The 24,663-nt window shown below is 35.1% G+C and overlaps 1 non-coding gene across 1 annotated transcript; it reads right to left on the reverse strand.

Moving 5' to 3' along the window:
* Positions 1–24,299: 24,299 nt before the first annotated feature.
* LOC121210208 (small nucleolar RNA R71) lies at positions 24,300–24,405 on the reverse strand. The gene has a single exon (XR_005905332.1). It is a non-coding gene; the product is annotated as a small nucleolar RNA R71 (small nucleolar RNA).
* Positions 24,406–24,663: the final 258 nt, after the last annotated feature.

Consider the following 24,663-nt stretch of genomic DNA (forward strand, 5'->3'; position numbering starts at 1 on the left):
ATTAAACATATCAACATCACAAATATTCATAGACATGTTCATCATAACAACAAAAAAATTAAAAGGATAGGGAACAAGAATCAAATCCGGTGTTTTCTCCGTGGCTTGATTAGTTTGCTCCACTCTTCCTTCTCTGCTTGTTCTTGTCGAATTGAGGCTTCTACGAACACTTTAATGCTGCTCTAAATGGTGGTTGATTGACTCTTTTTGAAGAGGTGAAATCGGCAAGGGAATATGGGAAGGAAATGAAGAAAAAATGGAAGGGAATAAAGAGAGAAAAATGAGTGAGAAGTGAAGAGATGAGAAAGGTTGAGATGTGTTTGAAGTGAGCAGCCAAGGGGGTATTTATAGGTTGAGAAGGCTACTAAAATTAGCAAAAATTAGCAGCCATAGAGTCGCCCCATGGCCGGCCATACATGTGGCAAGTTTGAAGAATTCAAACTTGCTATTTTAAGGTAGAGGCAAATCTAGAAAGACCCAAATAGTGGAGGAGTTTGAATGCAATTTGAAGGAGTCTTCAAGGGCCATTTTGCAAGTCAAATAATCAACCAAGCAAGCTGATTGGGTCAGCATGTGGGAAGGTTTTGGGCTGCCCAGTGCTTAGTTGGTTCGGTTTTCTCGGTTTAGCTTAACTTGACCACTTTTCATAATTAATAAATAATAATTTATTTAACGCAAATTAAATTGGATTAAAATTAAAATTAATTATATTATAAATTAGTACACATAATTTGGACCGTCTTACGCTGAAAATTATTTCGTCCTGATGCTTCAAAATTGCTTCTCAGTTTTGTGCTTCTAGCAGTGTCTGCTGAGCCGTTTTTCGCCCTTTGTGCAAATCTGTCGAAAATAATAAAAAATAATCAAAATTTGATATAAAATTAATTAAAATTCAACATGTTCACAATTTGTGTGTAATTTAATTTTTTTATAATAATTATTTATTTTTCGACAAGTATTTTACCAAAATTGCATGAATTTGAGTTAAAAAATGGCATGAAAAAGTGTGTATATTTTCGTGTTTCCACTTACCCGCTGCGCTCTCAATGAAAACTATTGGGTCCAACAATCTATCTTTAGCATACATTACATACCAAGTGGAATAGACTATTTGGCGGATACTAACAGAAGGGTCCTCCAACACAAAGCTCACCAAGAGAATCCACTGATTGATGGGTTTTCCACATCGATCACGTCAAGTCGTATAGATCAGTAACCTACACTTTGCCAAAATATGAACCTTCCACCACATCTTTATAGACTTATCGGGATTGCCAAACAATGCGCCAACCATAGCACTACAATAAACACTTACTTAACTTGGAGGATAGGGTGTAAGTCAACCTTCTTTGGCTTATACTTAGCGAACAATCCACCCACAAAAACCACCAACTGGGACTACGCTAGGCAGGGTGTTACAGCTTTCCCACCCTAAAAAGGAATTTCACCATGAAATTCTTACCATCAGGTACAACATCTTCTTGGGCTCTCATATCGGAAGCACCGGATGTTGCTCTTGAACTGGTCTTAGCAGAACTTCTACTTAGAGCTCTCATGATAGATTTTGATCTCACAATAGTTCTTACCCTCGCATCACGTTGATTTGTGCTAAATGTTTGGGTTGATCGTTCAGATTGACCTTTAGTCATTGCTGGGCAATCTCAAACCAAATGGTCAGGCGACCCGCATTTGTAACAGACTTTTGTCGTATTTCAGCAAATTCCTACATGTTTTCTGCCACAGATGTTACAGACAGGAGCCTTAATCTTTTTCAATACACCAGAATTCTCCATAAATGTAGCCTGACACTTATTATTATCACACATCTTCCTATCATATGAGAATCTCTTGCAAGCTAATAGGAGAAATTTTTCACATCTTTAGGCTTCTTAAAATTTGTGACAGGGAGCAATTCAACATTCTCATGCTCACTTCTTTCTCTATCTTGCCCACCAATTTTATCTTGAACAATCGTTTCCATTTTTTGATCCTTGGCTATTTTTGATGCTAGACTCTAAACTTCTGATGCTGTTACCAGGGTGTGAATTTCATCCCTTAAGCCCCACTCAAATTTATTACACAAAGCTTATTCAATCTGGAACATATCCCTCACATATCTCTTGCTCAGATTCCATCATGAACATTCGTCCTTGTTTTAAATATAAAATTCTTTCTCCATCTGTTCCACATACATTGGATTAACATATTTCTATCTGAACTTCGTTAAGAAGAGCTCACAATCCATCTGTTCCTTGGGGGTCATGCTTACCAATATTTCTCACCATTAATATGCCTCCCCTTCCAACAAGGAAACTGTGCACAACATGCTATCCACCATTGCATATTTCAACTATGCAATTACTCTACATACACGAGATAACCATTGCTCGGCTGCCGCAGGATCATCACTTTTATGTCCTAGAAATTCCTTAGCACCCCATTTTCTAATCTCTCTCATAGGATTTGTAACACCCCGAACCCGAAACCGACACCGGAGTCGAACACGAGGTGTTAACTGACTTTAACCCCTTATAAAATTTATTTTCCAGACACTGCCCAATCTGTGTACTAGTCGTTTTAAAAATCATATCTTGAGTTTCGTAACTCGAAAATCAGTTTCGTAATTTTTCCCAGAAACTAGACTCATGTGCCCATCTATGTATTTTTTTCTAGAATTTTTGGTCGGGCCAATTAGTACAGTTTATTAGTCAAAGTCTCCCATGTTGCAGGGGTCGACTACACTGACCTTTTCCCATTACGACTTGGATATCTCCCTGCACGGGACTTCAATACTGATGCCGTTTGTTTCTATGAAAACTAGACTCAGAGAGGAATCGATACATATATGGTAGGACCCCTAATTATCTCTGGTTAATTTATAATGAATTTCCAAAGTCGGAGCAGGGAATCCAGAAACTGTTCTGGCCCTGTCCCACAAAAATCTGATTATCTCTTAATATACTGCCCATATGATCTTTTCGTTACTTCCTCATGAAAACAGACTCATCGAGCTTCGATTACATAATTTATTCATTAATTAATTCCACTCCTACTATTTTTAGTGATTTTTCAATCTCATGACACTGCTGCTGCCAGCATCTGTTACGAAAGTAACTAGGTCCATTTCATGCCTACCCTTGATCCAACTCAATCGAACATTCGTGCCATTTTCGCATGGCTTAAAGTTTACATGCCAAAGTTCAAACACAACGTAATAGCTTATACATGCCAAAATGTTCTTCTAAGCCAACTAAGAAGAAAGTACCAAAACTTGCTATCGGGTGTGATGACTTCGATGACGGCCCGATCACGCAAAAGAGATGTGTCCAAGAAACCTAGAATAGGTGACAAGGAAACACCGAGTGAGTTTATAACTCAGTAAGTCATAAGCTATGCACTACCATCCATCAATAACATTATCACAAGAGAAAACAAAATGGAACGAGGCTAATTACTCCATCCATTCCGAACCATACCATAGTTCCTCCAACCTATCGATTCAATTTCATATCAATTCATGCATTCACATTCCATATACTCATCAATAGGACATTGAAGCATTTTCATAAATCAATTTATTTTCGTTACAATCAAACGACTAAACGGCCTTTCACCCATCCTACGATAAATTTTATGTACCTGACTTCAAGTATAGTTGTCACATAGGTTCAAACTTACCGAGCTCAACACCAAGTATAAGCATATCACCTATTAGCCATGTACTCAAGACACTTACCCGATCCGCTGTCCGCGATCGACTCAATAGTGTCGCACACATAGTGTCCATAATGATTCACGAATGTATATTGAGTCCGCACACTCAGTGCTATATAATCAACTCGCACACTTAGTGCTACGTAATCAAATCGCACACTTAGTGCTACATAGTCAAACTCGCACACTTAGTGCCGCATGGTCAATTCGCACACTTAGTGCATCATATTCATTTCGCACACTTAGTGCAACATAGTCAAATCGCACACCTAGTGCTGTACAATTTAATCCCGCGCACTTAGCGCCAATCTCATGGTCATAAATGGTTATACCCGCACGTTTAGTGCCGAGATCAACAACTCAGTACATCTTACCTCTTTTCTTTTCACTTAAACAATTTCATCATCACATACGTACATGCATATATATATATGTATATTTATTCATTCCATTCAGCATCAATACATAAACATTATGACCATTTGAAATAATAACAACTACATGCTTAATGACTTACCTTGTGTTGGGTAAGACGGTTCCAACTCGACTACTCAGTGATCTTTTCTTTGCCTTTATCGGATCTAGTTCCCTTTTGCTCTTGAGCTTAAGTTCAACAAAATTTAAAATAGTCATTAATCGACTATTCAAGTATTACTTTCAGAATAATATATATATTGATTTGACCTTCACACACATAGATTATAGTAAGCTTTATAATAGTCAATAAATAACTCATTGGCAAATTTTCATTAATGTTTACAACAAAATCACATATTCACTACGAGCTGTTTTCCTGAGCAGTAGTCGCTAAATTGTTTATAACTGGAGCTAAAAAACTCCAAATCACTAGCCGTTAATTTTCCCTGAATATAGACTCGTATATCTTCCATCCATAAAATTTTCAGAATTTTTGGATTGGCCAATCAATACCAGATTTTTCTTAAAGTTTCCCCTGTTTCACTGTTTGACTATTCTGACCACTCTTCACTACGAATCAAATTTCTCATTTTACAGAATTCAAAATGTGTTGTATTTGATCTCATTTGAAACTAGACTCATTAAGGAGTCTAAGCATATAAATTTTATCTTATAATCATTTTTGTACAATTTATAATGATTTCCTAAAAACAGAACAGGGAATCTAGTAGTCATTTTGACTCAGCCCCACAATACTTCAAATATCTCAAGATCGGTAACTCTTTTGTTTTTATAGTTTCTTTTGTAAGAAAATAGACTCTTCAAGCTTTAATGGCATAATTCACTCAGCTTCTAATTCAACTCCTACAAATTATGGCGATTTTCCAAAATCACCTTACTGCTGCTGTCCCCAAACAGATTATTACCAAATCAAATACTAACATTAGCATTTCACCTTAATAGCTAGCTTACCAAGCCTTAATTTAACATATTAATCTTTAACATATCTTTCACTTTTCATCAACAACTATCAAAAAGCTCAAGCACTCATCAATGGCAAAACACAAAATCATCATCAATCCACAAAATTGAACCATGGGTTTTTAGAACTCAAGTCAACTACTAAAACATGCATGCATCTCAAGAACAACATCAAACATACCTTAGTCTAGCAAACCACCATAGCCGATTTTCTCAAGCTTTTTCCCCTTCCTTTCTTTCCTCTATTCGGCCAAGGATGTTCAAGAATGAACACTTTTTTTTTTCTTTCTTCAATTCACGGCAACAAGGGGTGAGACCATGTTATTTTTTTTTCCATCACCCTTCCTTTCATTATTTAATCACCATGCTCATTATTTTATTTTTCTTAACATACATCACTAGCATAACATGTTGGAGACATGTTTCCACCCATAGCATGGCCGGCCACTACATATTAGGGAGGGGGAATTTGACATGCAAGTCCCCTTTTTCTTCCACATGCACTAGTAGGTCCTCATGCATTGACCTATCACATTTTAAAATTTTCTCATATAAGTCCTATTGACTAAATTCACATGCAATCGACTAAATCGAAGCTTGAAATTTTCACACATTCATGATTACATATTCTAGACAATAAACATCACATTCAAACCTTTCAGTGACTCGGTTTAGCGGTCCCGAACCCCTTCCCGACTAGGGTCGAATTAGGGCTGTCACAGGATTTCATTGAAACTGGTTCAAAACTGGTACAACAAGAATAGGTGCCCTTTGTGGTATAGCTTCAGGCTGGGACTGAGGTTAGGGTGGAAGCACATGAGCAACTCCCGTAAATTGGTCAAACCATCATTCCATCATATTGAAAAAAATAATCTTTTTTGACATTTCCATTTGCTCTTAGATCAGTCGAAGATTTGGAACCACTAGCATCATGTGAATTCGAAGACATTTTAAACTACATACACAAATACAATTTAGCAAAACGACAATGGACTAGCCAAAAACATGTAACATGCATATCGGGGCATGACTCAGCCTTCGATTTTTCAAGAATCGACTTATCTTGTCAAAATGAGGCGTTACATAGAAAATAGGCTTAAACTTGATTTATTATTTTTATTGAGGTTTGAACGTATACTCTCGAAATTGGGGCATTAACTCAAAATTTTGAATGAAAAAACAATCAAATTAGTGATACACCATGTAATATGAAACATAATTGAAAACGAATTTTCGGTGAAAGCCTTATAAATGTTGACAGATTTACTCAAAACACAAAACTATCATTTTCATATATAAAAGTTTCTATTTCATCACTAGCACTCAAACATCATTCAAAATAGTTTGGCGTATACGTCTATAGATGGTCTCATAAACTTTTACTCATTTATACATAGCATATATCTTTGGAATAAATGACAATTCTCACAAAATAGAGATAGAGCGAAAGACGTAAATTATTACAAAAGTTGGTTACTAAATAGAGCTATACGCCACCCGCCCAAAATGAAAGCATATGCATGGTACAAAACAAACATGTGCAAGACTTACAACAGAGGTCACTATCTTCTGGAAAAGTCCCTTCTACGAGCTTTTAACGTCGTGGTAATACCTGAAAAAAGGAAAGAAATGGGTAAGTTTGAAAGAACTTAGTGAGCTCTAGAACTAAACATGCTCAACCTTCTAATCAGATTCCAATAGACAGGATAACATGACATAAATAATTAAAAATAATAAGTTAGCAGGTTTTTCAAAGAAACATTTGGGTGTAGACACTCTTACATACAATAATCGCTGATAGTATCCTTGGCGGACTTTAATTTGTTGAGTACAATTCACAACTACTCTCTTAGAGAACAATTTCATGAACAACAAAAGCTACCATCTCATAGTCTATCATTCTAGACATATCGATTGACTGGTATCTATACGCCTACTTAATATAACTCCCTTTTGACGGATAGAATGCGTCAAGCACTACAACTAATGGATACGATTGTCCAAAATACATTAAATAAGATTAAGACTTAATACTCCTCATGAAATACAACTACAAAATCAACATTTCCGTTTGACGGTTTCACCTCACTTCAAATGTACATAACATGCATTATATACAACAAATGCAGTGTTCACATTTTCTTACTCTTTTTCTCACCTTTCCTTATGCTAACCTTGGCTCCCATATTTACACATCATAATAGATGTATTAGTCTACATTATTTCATACATATGCATGTTTTCCTACAAGATCAGGGCTCTTTTCCATGGTTAACAACTTACATGCCTTACCAATGGCATCACCTGTAACAACAGGTTGGTTAGCAACTAACATGCCATACCAGTGACCCGTTATCTCTGTCAACTTGGTTAGCAACTAACATGTCCTACCAATGGCCCAATTCATACGCCAATCTGGTTAGCAACTAACATGCTCTACCAATAGCCTATCATATCTGGATATCGAGTTTACATATTAAGGAAGTCCTATTTATTTCTTATCGCTTGCATATATATGCAGATGCTTACATGAAACAACTTACCATGTTTAAAGGAGACAGTTTTACTTGAATTCATAACCTTTAACTATTACAACCCATAAACAAATAATATACAAGGACTGAGAGAAAACTTACAGAAAACTCACACAAATTGGATACTCAATGAAGATCTCAAAGAAGTTGGTTACACTAAAAATCTTTCTCTACACTCTCCAGCCTGTACTTGTATTCGAACACTCACTGGTTCTTCTCTGCAAAGAACTCTCTCTTTATCTAGGTATAAGAATAAACATAAAGTAGAATAAAGAATGAAGAACCCCCACTACATCAACCACACTGTTATTTATAACCCAAATGACTCTCATAATAACCCTACACCTGGCCAACAATTAGAACTGGTTCAGTACCCCTTGGTGGTCGACACATCAATCTATGAACACTCTTTTCTACCAAACTCCACTGATCAGAGTGGTACACTATTTTTTTACTCATAACCAACAACTAAACAAGTCATTCCGTTACCTAAACAAATCAAACTGTCATTTACAGTACTCTAGTTCAAATCTAACTAGGTTTTAACAATGAACTAACTAAAACTGAACAGTATAATCATGTCTCTCAAGGAATCATGGTAAACTATTCTATAGTTGCGGCTTTACCTGCCACGCTTTCAAGGAAAATTATCAGGTCCAACAAATTTCCTCTAGTGGACTTTACAAACCAAGTGAAACAATCGACTTGGTGGATACAAATAGAAGGGTTCCCCAACACAACACATAACAAGTGAATCTGCTAATTGGTGGGTTCTCCACATCGACCATACCAAGACGTATAAATCAATATCCTACACTTCACTAAAAGATGAAACTTCCACCATATCTTTATAGACTTCTAGGATAGCCAAACAATGCGCCAATCATAGCACAACAATTAAAACTAACTAACGTAAATAGGGCATAAATCAACATTATTTGGCTTATATTTAAGTAACAATCCACCCACACAAACCACCAACTAGGACTACGCCTAGTGAGGTGTTAGTGAGGTGTTACATTTAGCCTATATATAGGCCACTTTCTATCCTAGAAAGATTAACCCATAACATATTTAAGTATTAGCTTTTACAAGCTTTCAGGAAATTACGTTTAAGTTTTGAGGATTCTTATTTTTGGGTTTTAGGGTTTAGTTTTTATCTCTATCTTTGTACTATTCATTTTAGCCGATTTAATGAAATTATCTTTGTCCGTGATTTTTTTGTTCTCTTCGTAAGGGTTTTTCTATTTAAAATTTGTTTGTTTGATTTTTTAATTTCTTTGTTATTTTTCTTGTTCGTTGCTTACACGGGTTTACCCCAACAAATTGGTAGCAGAGTTTGGTTTAATTTTCTAATTCAACCCATTTAGAGATGACATTTACGAGGTTCAACAGTGAGAAGTTTGATGGCATCACAAATTTTAACTTGTGACAAGTTTGAATGATGACAATTCTAGTTTAGAACAATCTAAAAAAGGACGTTATAGGGAAAAAAAAGCTCGATAATCTAAATCAGTCAGAATGGGAAGAGCTTGATGAGATGAACCTGTTTGCAATTCAATTATGCCTCATGAATAGTGTAACACCCCTAACCCGTATCCATTGCTGGAATAGAGTTACAGAGCATTACCAAAGTTTACAAAATAATTTCATGTATTTCATGTCATTTACTATTCATATCCGAAACTAATCATATTGTCCCTTGAATGGACCCTCGATGTAACAGCCCAATTTAGACCCTAATCGGAATGGTGGTTTCGGGACCACGAATCTGAGTTATAAAAATATTTAAAAATTATTTTTTGTGTTTATTTTGTGTGAATTTATATCTGTGAAATTTTCGTGATTTAATTTTGTCGTTTAGATGTTCGATTAAATAAAAGGACTTAATCGCGTAAATTGAAGAGTGGATAGTTTATTTTGTAAAGGGCTTATTTGTTAATGGCTTTCTAAGTGGGATTATTTATAATGAAATTAGCCCGTTATATATGATGTTGGACGGTAGTGGGCATGATATAGGTGATTTTATAATTTATTAACTAAGGTTAAAAAGGTAAAATAATAATAAGTAATATAAATGTTATAATATATGATAAATAAAACAAAGTGCTCATATTATTATTTCCACCATAGCTGAATATAAACAAAAGAAATAGGAGAAGTTAGGTTTGGCCATCTTCCAAGCTAAAATCAAGGTTCGTTCTTTGTCGATTTTTGATAATTTCTACGTTTTTTAGATCGATGCTTCGAGTATTACAAAACCCATGCTTGAATTTTTTATTTTGATGAATATTTTGAGTTGTGCCATTGTTGATAGCTTGTAATTTTTGTTGTTTGATGATGAAAAATGGAAGATATGTATTAGATTAACATATTTTGTATTGGAGTATTTGATGATTTTGAGTAATTAGGACTTAATTGCAAAAATAATAATTTGAGGGACTAAAATGTAAAATTGATAAAATATATGGACTTTTACGAGCATGGGTACTATTTGGCCTAACATGGGTGTTGTGAAATTTTGTGTATTTTGTGTTTTGTGCAATAGGGACTAAATTGTAAAAATTGTAAATGTTAAGGGTAAAATGGTAATTTTCCAATTTATGTGTTTTTGGACTAAATTGAGTGAAAATATGTTTGAATGAGCTTAATTTGAATATGTTTAGATCAAGAACCAAAGAAATCAGATTTAGATTGGGGAAAAACGAAAGTTGTCGACTAGCAGCCCCGTCCCGTTTTATGATGTCCGAGGTAAGTTTATAAGCAAATAGACGTGTTTATTGGTAGTTTAATGTTAAAATTTCTTGCTGTTATGAAATATTAGAAACTATATATATTGTGGCCGAATGTGAATAAATGTGGCTATTACACTTTCGAGTCCAATTCGACCGAGATACGACATTTGAAAGCCCCGTATGAACCTTAGGAATAGCTAGGATACATATGTCATGACATATGATACATATATATGTGTGTGAGTAATTCCATGGCATTGATTTGTGAGTCCAATATGTGTTTATGAGTAAGACCCTGTATAGGACAGCGGTATCATTTGAGGTTACATGTAAGACCACGTCTGGGGCATTGGCTTTGTACTATTTATGTGATTATCCAAGTGTCCTATCCAATTTCGAATGGTTCATCAGGCAATGATAAGGTATGTTTGAAAAGGTAAAACGAGCTATGTGTCAGGTATGAATTGATTTGTTACCAAGTCAAGGTAAGTAAGTAAGTAATTAGTATTTGTTATAATGTCTTATTGAATAAGTGCGGATGGTGAAATTATATTATAATAATCAAAATTGATAAGGATGTACATAAATGTATTGTGTTTGTCTTCAAATGATACGTGGTATATTTATTAATGGTACCAATTATATTCAGTTATTTGGATAATGTACATACGATGATATATATTATGATGCTTGAGTAGAAGTTATGAATATATGTAAATTCAATTGTTTAATGATGTCTTGGCTTGTAAATGAAGTATGAATTATTTATGTTAGTTTTATAGGTATTCGACCAAGGTGGGAATTTTGTATAAAATGAAATATCATGAATAAATGTGGTAGTTTGAGACTAAGCATACTCATATTAGTATAGTTTGGTTAAATTTACTATGAGATAGTTATATTAATAGTTGCTTATTTGCTTATAGCTTACTAAACTATAATAGCTTATCATGTGAATATTTGTTTCTGTTTTATAGATTTTTTTTGAAGTCAAGTTACAAGTTCAGGATCATCTTCGAAGCTCATCATACTATCCTCTATTTTTTGGTACTTTTATAAGTTAAATTAAAGATTATGGCATGTATAGACTAAAGTGTGTTTTGGAAATGCTAAACTTTTGGTTGTATATTAAAAGCCTTGTGAAAATGGCTTGCCATATATATATGTGTTTACATTCGGTTTGTATGTGCTTAGTTATGATGTTCATGCTTTTGGTTTAATATATGTGCGATTATGCTTGATTGTGGTGTGTATTATGGTAAGTGTTTGGTGTAATGGAAATGATTATATTAGTAGGCTTGGATTCGATTTTGGGTTGAAATATTGCTTAAGTCTTTTGATAGATATGTTCTATGATATGGTAGTTTAACATCTTTGTGATAATTTTGAAGGTATATTTAAGTATTTATATAACTTGTAAGGTGTTCTATGGATCGATTACATGTTTGTAATCGATGTAATTATACTAGGGTTTGTCATGAGTTTGTCAAGTAAAAATTAGGACATATATGTGCAGAAATATGATGACTATCATAACTTATGCTAGAACTTGTGTATATGTGATAGTCGGCCACATTCTTGTAGTTGAATTTAAATTACAATTTACGTGTGTATAAGATGCATACATTCTAGACATTATGTTAATTAAGTCTTTGCATGTTAAATATGTGCAATTATATGAATTTATAATATGTCTGATAAGAACATGTGCTTGGTGATACAAGTCCATTTGATATTTGTAAATCATCAATTATGTATAAATGGATTATGTAGTAAAGACGAACTTGAAATGAAATGAGTTATTTATGATTGGATGCTTGTTGTTCAATTGAGTTGTTATTTATAATCGTATGAATTTTTCATGGACATATATATATTAAAACTGCAATCATGAATAAAAAGAAGTGGTAATAAGACCTAGTCCAATTGCTATATAACTAGTATTTATGCAGGATTTAATTAATAACAATATTATAGGGTTATTAAATAAAGAATGTAAATGATGATATGATATATGTTTTGTATGTTTTCTTTTAAAATTAAATTATAAGCATTGATGCGATTGAAATCTTGAACAGTATTGAACGTATGATTTGCACTAGTAATACACATGTGCTTATGACTTGAATTACTATGAAATTTTCGGAACTGTACATTTGTTTAGTAATGTCTTGTAATCCCATTCCGGCGACGGATGCGGGTTAAGGGTGTTACACTCGAGGCCCAATTTAAACATTAGAATCAAGTCGGGACTAAATCAGGATCTCAGAGAAATTTTCACAAATTTAAAAAATTTTCTTTAATCCATGCCCGTGTGAGTAGGCCGTGTGGCTCACATGGCCAAGTGACATGCCCATGTCTCAGGCCGTGTGGGCATTCGATGTAAGGCACACGATCGTGTCCTAGCCCGTGCCCTTATCCATGTAACTCTCTGACTTGTGCCACACGGCCAGCCACACGTCCGTGTGCTAAGCCATGTGGTCAATTTAATTTTCCAAAATTAGGTGCAAGTTTCACACGACCAAAACACACACCCGTGTTCTAGACCGTATAGCTCACACGACTGAGACACATGCTCGTGTCTTTGCCCATGTACCCAATTCTAAGCATTCTGTTTCTCAATTTTATGATGCAGGGGACACACGACCAAACCGCATGCCCATGTGCCTGGCTATGTGTCACACGTGGTCAAGATACATGCTCGTATGTCTACCCGTGTGAACAAAATAAAGCCATTTCCTAGCTTTATTTCTCACCCAAATTTTTTCATTAACCTACAACAACACTTACACATATATAAAAACCAAATTCCAAGCATTAAACCAAGCAATCATCATTAACATGTTTGAAATAACATCATCTATTTTCATATAGTCTGTAACACCCCTCACCGTACCCGACGCCGGGATAGGGTTCGAGGCATTACCAGGACTTTACATTTCGAAACGTACCAAATTGGGTCACCAAGTTTTACTCAAATTTTAAGCTTTTCATCCCTGAACAACTCGTCCCTTATATAGGCCTTCGAGGCCTATAGCATACCTAGAGACAGTGCGGAACAAATTTGGGTACGTTCGATAAACCTTGGGCTCCTTAGGAAATTTTTCCTTACCATAAAGTGTCACACGCTCGTGTAGGTGGGCCGTGTGAACTCACACGCTCGTGTGACTTGGGGTACGCCCATACCCTTCAGCCATGGGCAACACTGACTTATCAACACAGCCATGGCATACTCCCGTGCTGCCTGCCCGTGGACGACACTGTCTTTTTAACAAGGCCATGGTGCACGCCCGTGTGGCCTACCTGTGTACAACTTTGAGCTAAAATTTGTGGCCTAGACACACACCCGTGAGGCTAACCATGTGGACTCTAATAGGCTATTTTCCAAGCCTTTAGTCACCCCTTTCTACTACTTGTGCTTAGTGGTTACCAAATTCAAAGTAAAACACAATTATGCACTTGTAATATTCTTGATTTAAACTAGATGTATGGAAGCCTCATATCATTGGTTTCACACATGATAGGTTATTTCCCATTTAGTGTTTATGGGTTCCCATGTCACTTTAATTCATCCGAAATTGGCTCGTTCATGTGACTCATTGCCATTTGGTATGACCCATCACTTGTGAATAAAACCATGCATGAATTTGTAGGTCATAGCCTACTTCAATTAAGCCAAATTTTCGTGGCCATATACAAAGAGATAAACATATTCTTACATGCCTTCATTTGGCAAATCAAATCATTTGGCAAATCAAATGACACATATAACAAAATATTAAAAAATACTATACATGCCATTGAACAAAACAAACAAAGTCTTTATACCAAAGTTTGTCTAGTGGATAGTGTGTTGAATCTCCAATCGTCTTCCAATCCTTTCGAGTCTTCGAGCTCTGTGAGACAGGGAAAAAGAGAGGGGTAAGCGTTTACATGCTTAGTAAGCTCGAATAACCGGAAAGTAAACTTACCGAGTAATTAGCATACATCCATATATAAATCATGAGATCATCAATTATGAAACGATTCCTTATCACATGCACTCAATCAATGAGTTAGTTAAGTAACAAAGTATCGTGTAATTTATATAGATGAGCTCATCATTCATCATCTCATTGACATACATCATATTAATCCCGTTGAGTTTCTAGGAAATCTCGATGGAATACCCATTATCCGTCAATTCTTACGAATGATCATTTCACATATATGCACTCCCGCAAACCTCACATCTCATGCCAGGATTACCAATCCAGGCTAAATCCCCCATATCATAAACTCATAAGGTGATGTCGGGACTACCAGTCCAGGCTAAATTCCTTATAACGACAAACACCTTTAATGAGCTCGGATCTGAATTACTAGTTTAGGCTAAATTCAGACCCTAATTGGATTACCCGTCCGGGCTAAATCCATAATGCACACATATTCTTCGGGAGGCTTGATTATTCTAGGAACACCCATCTGGGTTAGATCCTTTTCATACTTGAGATCACGGATTACCCGTCCGGGCTAAATCCTTACTGCAACACATACAGGATCTCTTTACACTTATCAATGAGGGTTTATCCATCGAATTCCCTTTGTCAACCTCATCCGAGACATTTTTCACATATTACCATCAAATATGCATTTCTATGATATTTCATGCTAATAATAAATGCAATCATCATGCATTCATAAATCATTCAATTATACATATTAGGAATTTACTTTAAGTTATCTGAACTTACCTAGTATTCTTTTCGGAGTTGTGTTTCAGTTATTTCGAAACCTTGCGTTTACGTCGATCAACCTCCAGAATTTGTTCCTCAGGGTCTATAACAATGAAATTTAACTCATTAATACAATACATTATACATTTCAAGTTTAATATCTACCCCGGCCCAAATGACCATTTTGCCCCTAACCTTTCACATTTTTACGATTTAGTCCCTAGGCTTGTATAATGGAGCACATGCACTTTCTATCTTACCCAAGCCTAGTCGAACACTTTTCCTTCTTATGGTAGCCCACAATTTCCATTATTTTATCATTTCTATGACACATTTACATCTTTTGCAAAATAGTCCCTATAAGGGTTTTTCATGAAAATCACCTAGGAAAAGATGTTTAACAGACATTCAACTTTCATATTCCTCTATAATCCATCAAAATACAAGCAAATCATGCATGGGTAAATTTTTAAACATGAACCCTAGCATGAAATATGGGTAAAAATGGAGAGAGCAAGCTACCGGGATTTCAAAAATATAAAGAGCATAAAAAACGGGGCTTGGGAGCACTTACTATTGAGCTTGAAATGTTTGAAAACCCTAGCTATGGTGACAAGAGAATTTCAGCAGCTATGGAGGAGAAGATGGCTGATTTTGGCTTGATTTTTCCCATTTTATTTCATTAAAAAGCCAAATGACCAAAATGCCCTCATGCCCTTTCTTTAAAATTTCATCCATGCAAGCCTATTTTTGACCAAAAACTTAAAATTTGGGAAAAGTACTCTCTAAGACCTTTTAATTCATAACCCAAAGAAATTTCATACAAATTGCTTCTAGAATTCAAGTTTTGTAATTTATTCAATTTAGTCCCTAATTTCCAATTGAACACCTTACTCAAAGACTTTCTTCATGAAACTTTAACACATGCATATACTGATATTATAGGCCTCATAATCATAAAGTAAATATTTTGATGTTGGATTTGTGGTCCCGAAACCATCATTCCGACTAGGCCCTATTTCATGATGTTACATAGTCAAACTTACCCCTTTTAGTAAAGGCATATATTTTACTTCAATTCAACCAAACCATACCATATACATATATATTAAAATGATATAACCTTATAATAATATACCAAATCAAACCATTACTAGCCATTCCAATGGCTAGATTACAAACAACCATTTACATACCAAAATTGACAAAGTTAGCCTATACATGCCATTATACTAAAATGAGTTTAATATTTATACCAAGATGAGATAGTAGATAGTGTGATGATGCTCCAGCAGATCTCCAACCTTTGCGAGCTTACGAGCACTATAAAACAGAAGAAAGAAAAGCTAGTAAGCAATTAATGCTTAGTAAGTTCGTATAATAGGAATTAAACTTACCAATCGCATTCATTACAATAAGCATACAATAACATGCTTTCCAACAAATTGGAAATTTTCCTAATCACTTACACTCAAATAAGCAAGTTAGTCACTTAATTCATATATACGTCAAATAAAAATGAATGAGCTCATCATGCTACACTGTTTCAAGTATTCAAAAGAATTCAGGGCATAACTCTTTTAATCTTATAATTTCTCATGTCAGAAATTTTGTCCGTTGAATTATTGAAATACTGATGGATTCTTAAGTAGTACATACAAGGTGTACAAAACTGTAAATTGTCAACTCATAATCAGGGGTACCCATTGGGGCATTTAATCAGGGAGCACATTCTCGAGCCACATATCAGAATGCTCAGACGAGCCATGTAATAGGACACTTATCCGGGCTAAATAGGAAACTCATAAGAGTTTTAGTCAAGGAGCTCATAGAGCTTATTAGGTAACTCCGAAGAGTTATTATTAGAGAGCACCAGATAAGGTAACAGGGAGTTCAAGTGAGCCATGTCAGGAAGCTCATATCAGGATGCTCATGTAGAGCTACGTTTGTGTCCGCAGAATATATTGGATTACAACCAATCGAATCATGTAACAGGACGCTCACAAAGAGTTACGGTAGTGGTCAACACATGCTGAATCACTACCGATCAGGATGGTAGCGAGAACTATATAACAGGATTCTCAAGAGGGATTTTATTAGGATGCACATCCGAGCTATAATGTCCATAACATATGCAGGACCACATTTAGTATGGGCAATCATCTATCCATTAGAATTCAATATTCAAACGAAATTTAACATTTTCTGGACTTGTTTTGGGCTTTCATACAAACTTTTAGCATTTCATATAATTCAATATATACATACTACATTCAATTCAAGTATGAAAATAAACATGTAACAAAATATACTAATCCGAAACCTTTTTTTTCCTAGATCTAGCTTCGAATTTGAGTTATCCGGATCTATATAAATGAATTTAATCATCAATTTATCACATTTCATATTCAATTGGATTCCATTTACATCCTAGGAAAAATTACCATTTGCCCCTATACTTTTCATAAATAACAAATTCGTCCCTAAGCTCGAAAAATGAAATTCATGCAATTTAGTCCTTATTCCAAGCATAACTAAAATTTTTATATAACATTTTCAGCACATGTATTTCACAAAATTTAGAATTTTTCCATAATTTTTACATCTTTACAAATTAGTTCCTAATACAATTTCATCAAAATTCACTTTGTAAAAGTTGTTTATCTATCAATAACCTTTCATTTTCTACCATAAATTTAAAATTTTCAGCATATTAATCCATGGCAAACTTACTATACTTTGATATCTTTGCAAATTAATCTCCAAAATAGATAGATTAAACTATCCCAATTTTAAAAATATAAAAATTACTAAAAACGTGACAAGAAAACATACCTAATTAAGCTTGATTAGTTTTTTTCTCTCTCCTAGGGTTTCCATGTATTTTTGGGGAAGAAGATGATGTAAAATGATATTATTTCTTATTTATTAATTTATCATCTTTTAATTTTTCTCATTTCCAATTTAGTTCTTTTCTTTTTCTAAATTTCCATGGATGGATCATCCAAAAATATCTACTAACTTTTCTTTAATGGTCTAATTACCATATAAGGACCTTAAGTTTTGAATTCCATAGCTATTTGATGCTTATAGCTACTAGAATTCAACTTTTGCATTCTATGCAATTTGGTCCTTTCTATAATTAAGCACATAATCGATAAAATTTTCTTATCATAATTTGGTCCTATCATAATACGGACCATGCAATAATATTAAAATAAATTTTCTTTTTTACTCGAGTTTGTGGTCCCGAAACTACTATTTCGATTTCACTGAAAATGGGCTGTTACAAATAGTGTATTGTAGGAGGTGTTGATTGAGAAAACAACATCTATCTTGTGTAAATAGTTAGTAACCCTTTACGCAACAAAGTCTCTAGCTAACCGATTAGTGTTGAAACAACGACTATACACATTCCGTATGTAAGAAGGTGAGCACCTTAGAGGCCACATCAGTCAATTTATTATTGTTTTGAATAATTTAAAGAAAGTTGAGGTTCAGATTGATGATGAAGTTCAAACTATGCTATTATTGTGTTTTTTACCCCATTCATATAAGTCTTTTAGGAAGACCCTAATTTATGGCAGAGATAAACTCTCGTTTGAGGAGGCGAAAGGTCATTTGTTGAGCAAAGACAAACTAGACAATAGTTTGGTTCAGATAGCAAGTCATGTAACATCCCACATTTCCAAAGGACCTAACCCACGTTAGTCATCTTACATTAATGCTTTTATTTACAAATGGGCTATTTGCCCATTAGACTTCAAAATTTTACTCAACCCAATTCTCTAAAAGTCCTTTCCTAATTCAATTAAAATTTCTCTTTGTTATTCTAGCAAATAAAAACCCTACCTCTACTCTCATCTTCACACAATCTCAAGAAAACCCTTTGTTACAATCCTATTATCAAATCTTACTGCTGGAAATTTCTTTGAATTCTTGAATCCTTGTAATCAAAACCCTAATTCATCATCTTCATCAAAATCATTGGATCTTGTGTCTCTTACTCATCAAATTTCTGTAAAAAAATCAGTAAGTATTTTGTTCCTTGCCAATTAGGACTTTTCAATTTTAGGTGACAACCAGCTTTAATAGACTAATCAACCTATTATTAAAGCTTTAATATTTTTGTTGAAACCCCCTCAAATCTTGAAAACCCATCAATAATTGTCATATTTGGTCAATTGGAAGACCTTTGTAGGTGTTTGGATTGAGTTTAAATGTGGGGTAGTCACTTAAGATCTTAGGAAGGTAAGGTTGGTAACTTTTTATGAAAAATCGGGTAAAAATTTCAAACAGTCCAGGTACACACGGTCTACCACACCTGTGTGTGGCTTGCCTGTGTGGATTACACAATCTCTCACACGACCATGTCCCATGTTTTCGCCTTATATCTGCACTTTGCAAATGACTTGGTCATACAGCTGTGTGGCTCCTGCACCCTTCTTCCTTCATGTGCACCTGGGTTACAGCCCCACACACGGTCTAACACACAACCGTGTAAGTCTATCGTACACAGTCGTGTGGCTCCTGCACCTGCACCCTTCGCATCACACATAGCTTGAAGCCATACACATGGGTTGGCCACATGACCGTGTGGCCTCTGAAACCTAAAAATCTTAGTGTTGCCTTATCTTTACTTATTTTATGCAATTCAGTCCTTGATTAGGATTTTAATGGCTAAACACATACTTATGTTTGCTTATATAAATTCGTAAGTGATATCATGCTTAGCAATAGAACATGATTGCTTAGGAATGATTGTTTAAATCTGTGAATGATTACATATACATATTAAATGATACACATGTCAAGTAAATGTTTCGCTCATTGATATGTTTCTGCTACAAAATGGGATGTTGAACGATCACTGAATGATCGAATTATAAGAGCTGATTATTTTGCATATGCATAGGGAAGTTATGAAAGTTGGAAGAAAAGATAGTTTATACAACATATATGTATGTCCACTATGTACTCATAGATTAGTAGATTCCAACTGCGACCTTGTGTACGGAGTATCCATGTTTTTCTCTGACAACTTTTATCTGTGAGGGGTTGTGGGTCCTCAACCAAACGACAACTTGTTTGAACCCATTTGTATAAGAAAAGCAAATAGATAGAGAGGGTTCTGGGGAACTCCCTATTTGGAGAGCTAGTGGTCAAGGGTAGGATTTATGAATGCTAAATAATACGTTAACTAAATGTTGCATTGTAACATCCTAAAATAGGGCCTAGTTAGAATAGTGGTTTCGGGATCACAAATCCAACATTGAAATATTTATTTTGTGATTACTATAAGGTCTAGGATATGAGAATATGCATGTGTTAAAGTTTCATGAAGAAATTCTATGAGTAGGGTGTCCAATTAGAAAATAAGGACCAAATTGAATAAATGGCAAAACTTGGATTCTAGAAGCAATTTGCATGAAATTGTTTTATATTATTAATTAGAAGCTCTTAAAGAGAAATTTTCCCAATTTCTAAGTTTTTGGACAAAAATGGGCTTGTATGGGTGAAATTTTAAAGAAATGGCTTAAGGGTATTTTGGTCATTTGGCATATTAATGAAATAAAATGGGAAAAATAACCCAAAAATCAGCCATTCTTCTCCCTCATCCAGTCAAAATTCTCAAGCTCTCCATAGCTAGGGCTTTCAACATTTTTAAGCTCAACAGTAAGTGCTCCCAAGCCCCGTTTTTAATGTTTTTCGTATTTTTAAAATCCCGATAGCTTAATCTCTCTATTTCTACCCATATTTCATGATAGGTTTTATGTTTAAAAATTTACCCATGCATGATTTACTTGTATTTTGGTGTTTTATGGAGGGATATGAAAGTTGGATGTGTGTTAAACACCTTTTTCTAGGTGATTTTCATGAAAAACCCCTAAAAGGACCTTTTTTGCAAAAGGTCTAAAATATGTGGTAGAAATGTGAAATAATAGAAAATGTGGGCTGCCATAAGAGGGAAAAGCATTCAACTAGGCTTGGGTAAGGTATAAATTTCATGCATTTCATTTTACGAGCCTAGAGACTAAATCGTAAAAATGTGAAAGGCTAGGGGCAAAATGGTCATTTGGACTGGGGCTGAAATTTAGACTCGGAAAGAATAATGTGAGGTGATAATGATTCATATTTATTGTTATAGACCCCAAGGAACAAATTTCAAAGGTTGATTGTGGAAAACGAAAGGTTTCGGAATAACCGAAACACGATACCGAGACGAGTACCAGGTAAGTTCGAATAACTTAAATTAAACTCTTAATATGCCTAAATGCATGTTCTATGAATGTATGAAAATTGTATATGATGATGGCATGAAAACTCATGAAATGTATTAATAATAATGACATGATAATAAATGTCTCGGTTGAGTTTAAAAAGGGAGTTTGATGGGTAAACCATGAATTACATGTGACTTAAGATCCTGCATGTGTTGTAGAAAAGGATTTAGCCCAGATGGGTAATCCGTTGATCTTGATATAAAAAGGTTCTATCTCGGACGGGTTTTCCTTGAGTGATCGAGCCTCCCGAAGAATATGTGTGCATTAAGGATTTAGCCCAGATGGGTAATCCGATTAGGGTCTGAATTTTGCCTTGACTGGTAATTCAGATCTGAACTCGTTGATGGTGTTTGTCACTATAAGGGATTTAACCTGAACTGGTAATCCCGACATCACTTTATGAGTTTATGTTACGGGGGATTTAGCCTGGACGGTTAATCCCGCCGAAAGATGTAAGGTTTACAAGAGTGTACACATGAGACGGTCGCTCTTATGACTTGACAGTATATGGATAATCCATCGAGACTTCCTAGAATCTCAATGGGACTAATATGGTGTATATAAATGAGATGATGAATGATGAGCTCATCTAAGAAAAAAAACTTGATATATTATTATGACTAACTTGTTGATTGAGTGCATGTGATAGGGAAACCATTCTATTCTTGTTGGTTTTATTACCTAATATGGTTGTATGCTAATTAATCGGTAAGTTTACTTCCCAGTTATTCGGGCTTACTAAGCATGTAAATGCTTACCTCTCTCTTTTCCCCTGTCTTACAGAGCTCGAGGACTCGTAAAGATTGGAAGATGGTTGGTAATAAACTGTAATTTATACATATTTTTATCCCATGCTTAGCACATTTTATGGATGATTTTTCCTTAAAATTGGTGAACTCGATGCTCCTAATGCCTTAATTTCATGTTTTATACTTAGGTGAGCATAGGACAGTGAAAGGAACAAGAAACGGGCCAAAAACGGAGAAAATGGGCCAATATACGAAATCAACACGGCTTGGACTTCCTCACAAGGGCAGACCACACGGCCGTGTCCCTTTGGCAAGGTGAAAACACGATTTAAATGGTTAGATAACACGTCCGTGCACATTTAACAGCCTTGACCACGGCCTTAAGCAATCGCACACGGGTGTGTCACAAGGGCGTGTCCTTGCTGAACCCAAGTTTAGTTCAATTCGGAAAAGGCCAATTTTAAGGGCTCTTAGGCATGCCAAAGCCTATTTAAACACCTGAGGAGGCACTTAGACAGGGGGACGCACAGGAGGAAGCAAGGAATTGCTCAAGGAAAGTCGACCGATCCATCTCAGAAGCCGGATTCACCATCAAGACTGAAGATCTCCCTTCAAACTCCCTAAGGAGTTTTTGGGTTTTCTTATGTTTTGTTATTTTTATTCTTTTGAGATGTTTTCTTTCATTAGTATGAACTAAAACCCCTAAATACCTAAGGGGAATGAAACCTAAGACAGATCCTGTTATTATTATCTGAATTGTATGATAAATATTTGACTTGTTCTTAATTATGTGTTCTTAATTCTGGTTTTGATATTCCAGGATATTGATTCAAGTTAAGCTCTTATTAAGAGGAGGAATAGACCCTGTTTAAGAGTAAATTTGTCATAATTAAGCGGAGTTGGTTGTGCGCCTAAAGATAGGGTGACAAGATTTTGCTGGATTAGGGTGAAACCTAATAAGGGGATCCATAGATCGAGTTAATGCAACCCTAAGGCGTTAATTAGAAAGAGATTTCAATTATTCAATCTAGGGTTAGACGTTGTTAGTCTCGAGAGAGATAATAATATAACTTAGGGATCTCTACGGAACAAGTTGAATGAATAAATCGTCTGATTCAGAGTTAAATAACAAGTGAAGTCTAGGTGGATTTTTCCTTAAGTATTGTCTTAATCAATCGAGTTTTCCAAAAAGTATTTTCCCCAAATTTCTCTTCTCTGATTTCTTAGTTTAATTAATCAGTTAGATAAACAAAACCCTTTTATTTTTTAGCTAGATAATAAAAAGAAAGTTGATACTAGTACTTTTAGTTCCTTTGGGTTTGATAATCCGGTCTTGCTAAAGCTATACTACTGTTCGATAGGTACACTTGCCTTCATCGTGATAATAGTTAGTTTCAAGAACGATTCATTATAAATATTTAAAACTTGTCATGAACATCACGTATCAAGTTTTTGGCGCCGTTGCGAGGGAACTAAGATATTAGGAACACTCGATTTTTATTACTTTAGCCATTTACTTTTACTGCAATTTAAATTTTATTCTAATTTTTTATTACTAATTCTTTTTTTCTTTTTTCTGGCAGGTTCTTATAGTTTATGACTAGAAGAAACCCGTCAGGACCATTACTTTTTGACAGTGAGATCGATCGCACAGTTTGAAGAAACCAAAGGGAAATAAGGCGAAGCTTAAGATACACAGAGAACGAGCAAAAGGACGATATTCAAACCACAACCGAGGAGATGGCTAAAAACCAAGAAAATTCGCTACCTCCTGCGATTGCTGTAAATCAGAATCCTGCTCCGCGCACTATGTATGATTATGCTAAACCTTCTTTAACAGGAACTGAGTCAAGTATAGTTAGACCTACTATTGTTGCAAATAATTTTGAACTGAAACCTAACACAATTCAAATGATACAACAGTTTGTTCAGTTTGATGGTTTGCAGGAAGAGGATCCCAATGTTCATTTGGAAAAATTCCTAGAATTTTGCGATACCTTTAAAATTAATGGCATTTCTAATGACACCATCCGCCTTCGGTTGTTTCCTTTTTCGTTAAGGAATAAGGCTAAACAATGATTGAACTCGTTACCAAGAGGGTCAATCACTACTTGGGAACAAATGACCGGAAAGTTTTTACTAAAATATTTTTCGCCGGCTAAAACAGCTAAACTACATAATGATATCTCTTCTCTTGTGCAGATGGATTTAGAAATGCTCTACGATGTATGGGAGAGATATAAAGACCTTTTACGAAGACGCCCTCACCATGGGTTACCACTCTGGCTATAGGTTCAAACTTTTCATAATGGCCTGAATCCTTTGACTCGACAGATGATTGATGCAGTCGCTAGAGGAACCATCAATAATAAGACACCTGAAGATGCCTATGAATTTATAGAGGAGATGTCACTGAATAACTATCGGTGGCAAGTCATGAAGACAAAGCCAACGAAAACAGCAGGCGTTTATAACGTCGATTCGATCACCATGCTCTCTAATCAGGTAGAACTCTTGAATAAGAAAATTGATGG

The sequence above is a fragment of the Gossypium hirsutum genome, chromosome A11 (assembly GCF_007990345.1).
Source record: "Gossypium hirsutum isolate 1008001.06 chromosome A11, Gossypium_hirsutum_v2.1, whole genome shotgun sequence".
In the NCBI taxonomy this organism is placed as follows: Eukaryota; Viridiplantae; Streptophyta; class Magnoliopsida; order Malvales; family Malvaceae; genus Gossypium; species Gossypium hirsutum.